The 4,110-nt window shown below is 34.2% G+C and overlaps 1 pseudogene; it reads left to right on the top strand.

Moving 5' to 3' along the window:
- The first annotated feature begins 1,493 nt into the window (after window positions 1-1,493).
- Window positions 1,494-3,718, top strand: LOC107910337 (uncharacterized; annotated as a pseudogene).
- The last annotated feature ends 392 nt before the right edge of the window (window positions 3,719-4,110 follow it).

A 4,110-nucleotide genomic window follows, 5' to 3' on the forward strand; every position in this document is an offset into this window, starting at 1 on the left:
AAAACTCTCTACTCTACTATAAATGTATGTGAAGTTAAAATAATATGAAAATAAGTTTAAAATCTGTTTGGTCCGAAGGAATCAATATAAGAAATGTGTTTTTAGTAAAATAATTTGAAAAGATGAAATGGAAAATTATCTTTTAATCCAAGGTTTGAGAAAATAATCGAAAAATTTGTATTCCCGAATCATCTATATTAAAATTACAATCTTATTGAATGCATCATAATTCATAAGCAAACTAACTTCAAATTCAACCTACTTTTTTCTAAGATCGTATAATACTAGACGGACACGCAAAGGCAAAGTCAGAATAATTTTTTAGGAGAAAAATAAAATTTTAACTTTTTATAGTCTATATATTTATAATTTTTAAAAAATTAAATAGAATTTTTATAATTTTAGGGGGCCAAAGTATAATTTTACTTTTACTAATTTAAAAATTTTTAAATGTTTTAAATGGCCTAAATAATAATTTTTCATTTTACAGGGGGGTCGGGGCCCTTACCAGCCCCCTAGCTATGGCTTTGCGGACACGAGGGATGACTTGTTATTTTTTCTTTAAATAATTTAATTAATCAAAGTATATTGAAAGTTGTGGTTACTTATCTCATTCTTTAGCCATGAAAATAGGGGTTTGATACTTGCATATGGGAATCAGCACATTTCATGGCCAGTTGTTTATCTCGTTGGAGAGCATTCGTGGTGAGAAAATTAGTTATTACTACTAACAGTGGATACTTTAATTTTGTGTCAAATAAATTATAGAGTAAAAAATTAAAGGTTAAAACATGCTTTAAATCTTTATGCACTTTGTATACTTATATTTTGGTTTCCCACTTTTATTTTCAGGAATTTAATTTCTCTATTTTTCTAATTTAAAAACTCAAGTCATGTAAACAATAAAAAAAATGTAGAAAACACTATTAGAATTTTTTCTTTGGATCTCCTGTCTAAACTTATCATGATAATTTTTTTTTTGTAGTATTTTTAAGATAATTGACATCAACATTTTAATTGAATAATTAATAATATTGATTATTTAGATTAACTAATGATATTTAAAATAAAGGAACACAATAATATTAAAAAATTAAAATATATTGACTAAATGTCAAGTTTTAACATAGTAAAAGAATCAAAATTAAATTTTGACCATTATTTTATAATGTAAGAATAAAAAAAATACAAGATAAACTCAGAAAAATAGAAAGCTACGTGCCCATTATAATAAGAATATTAACGATTTACCTATTTATACTAATAAATAATATAAACAGTAAATTAAATTAGAAATTAAGGACCTCCATTTTTTATAGTTTATGTATCTCTCCTGATAGCAAATCATTAGTGGTAAACATTTTGACTCTTTTAAAAATTATGTATTTAGAATTTTATAAATTTATGTCAAGAAAAATTTAACTCTGCCTCTACCCGCCCAATGAGAAGCAGCATTCATTTAATTCCCCTATATATAAATTTCCAACTTGCTCACCGAAACTAAGCAAAGGCAGAGGGAGCAGTAAAAATATCCCCTCAGCACCGCTACTATTATTATACCATTACTCTACCACAGCTGCTATCATTACTACATACATGTCCACCCAAAGTCGAGCAGTTGGCGGCACCGAGCACAACTGGTGCCGAGCGGTGGTCGGGGGAACCGGGATAGCCGTTTTGGCTATCATTTCTTCCAAAAACCCCGATGTTTCACATCTTAAAAATGCCCTCCACAAGCTCCAAATTTCCCATCCCATTCTTAGGTCTCGCCTCCATTACAGTCCTACTGCCAACAGTTACTCCTCCGTTACCTCCCCCTCCCCTTTCAATGAAATCAAGTACTTTAACCATTCTACAACATGTCAAATCCTTGAAAACAACCAAAACATCTCACCCCTTCATTTGATTCTCGAACACGAGCTTAACCAAAACGCTTGGGTTAGTTCTTCATGTACGATCAAACACGACGTGTTTTTCGCCAGTGTTTACGCCTTGCCTGGTGCAACAAGGTGGGTGTTGGTGCTCCGCCTACATGCGGCTGCTTGTGACCGGACCACGGCGGTGTCGTTGCTGAGAGAGTTGTTGACGTTAATGGCTATTGAGGAGGAGGAAACAGGGTTTCAGCAAGGTCAAAAAGAAATTACGATGAACAAAGGAGAGATCAGTTTGGCCATGGAAGATCTTCTTCCTAAAGGGATTGTTAAGAAAACACTTTGGGCACGAGGAGTGGACATGCTAAGCTACTCTGTTAATTCTTTAAGGTTCACGAACTTGAGGTTCAAAGATGCCAAATCTCCTAGATCTACTCAGGTAGTGAGGTTGCTTATCAACCCTGATGACACTCAGAAGATCTTGACTGTAAGTATCCATTTCAAGCTTCTAAACATGCCTTAAAATTAGTGCTTAAAAAATCAACATTTCAGGGTTGCAAGGCAAGAGGGATTAAGTTATGTGGAGCATTAGGAGCTGCCGGGCTGATTGCTGCACACAGTTCTAAAAGCCGTTCAGATCATCAAAAGAAGAAATATGGCGTTGTAACACTCACAGATTGCCGCTCAATTCTTGAACCTCCGCTCTCCAATCACCATTTCGGTAATTAAGTTCCTTATAAACCTCTTGTTTTCAACTTGTCTAAATCAAAGTTCTCATGTTATCGGTCGTATTATCATTGACTATTGATAATATCTTTTTTAAATCTCCTTTATTAATGAATTTCGTCCTGGATCTATTTTTATGATGGCTAATTCATACTTGACCCCACCAAGTACAATCTTTCTTTTCCTTATTTCTCTGATATAAAACCAGTAAGACGATGCTGCCTGACCCTGCCATTTTCAATGGTGTAAGTAACTTTCCTTATTTGAAGGAGAAAAAGACCCAAGACCCAACCAAAGTTCCATGTCTTAAATTCCATGCCAAACAAGGAAAGCGTCTCACTTGATACCATTTCTTTAAAATCTTCTTTTTTTTTTCTCTAGGTTTTTACCACTCAGCTATTCTGAACACGCACGCCATTAAAGGAGGAGAGAAGCTTTGGGAGCTAGCAGAGAAAGTGTACACCGTATTTACACACTACAAGAGCTGCAACAAGCACTTGTCAGACATGGCAGATCTGAATTTCTTAATGTGCAGGGCCATGGAGAACCCTGGCTTGACTCCAATCTGCCTCATTGAGATCATGTTTGATATCGGTGTTCGAGGATAAGGTGATCGATGAGTCTAGTGACCAGCAAAATCAAGTCGGCGTAGAGGACAATATGGGATGCGCTTCCGCTCATGGCATCGCGCCGTCCATCGCGATATTCGACACCATACGAGATGGGCGACTGGATTGCATTTGCGTTTATCCTTCGCCGTTGCATTCAAGGGAACAAATGCAGGAGCTGGTTGATAATATGAAGTGCATACTTGTGGATGCAGGGAAGAATGTTGCTGATGAAACTGAGAGTTAAGGGGCCAGTCTGGTCTTTGTCTGTTGGCTCTTCGGCTTATAAGTAGTGTGGTGTGGCCCAATTCTCCCTAGCTTCCTTTAAGTCGAGAGCTACCATTGACCCTCTAGGAAATAAGCTGTTTGGTTTCTTAATTGTTGCTATGTTTGTCTTGTCCTCATTTGTGCATGCCATGTTCCCCAAACTAATTTTTTTTTTCTTATGCCAAAAAAATTATCAATTACATTTACAGTTACAATTAGAATGATTTTTCGGAAATTTTGGTGCTATTTTTGGTTCCATGAGTGATTTGTGTCAAATATTTCTAATTAATTATCTGTTTCTATCAAAATATCTGCATTCTTAGGGAAAGAGGTCCCATTCATTTAAGAATTCAATTTAATACCATCCAACCGTCACTAAATTTTTTTTTTCCTTAAAGTCTTTTCATTTTTAGTCCGGAAAGATGACTTGATAATTTTTCAAATTAACATAATAATAAATTTAATTTTTTTATACATTGTCTCAATATAACTTTAAAATTGAAAATTTTAGCTCTTCACCTAATTTTGTCCTATCTTTTACATGATAATATAATTTAATACTCAATTTCTAAATAGAAATAAAAACAAAAATATATTTTAAAAAAAGTTTCTGTTTATTATTAAACTACACAATCCTT

This window comes from Gossypium hirsutum, chromosome A04 (assembly GCF_007990345.1).
Source record: "Gossypium hirsutum isolate 1008001.06 chromosome A04, Gossypium_hirsutum_v2.1, whole genome shotgun sequence".
Classification (NCBI taxonomy): domain Eukaryota; kingdom Viridiplantae; phylum Streptophyta; class Magnoliopsida; order Malvales; family Malvaceae; genus Gossypium; species Gossypium hirsutum.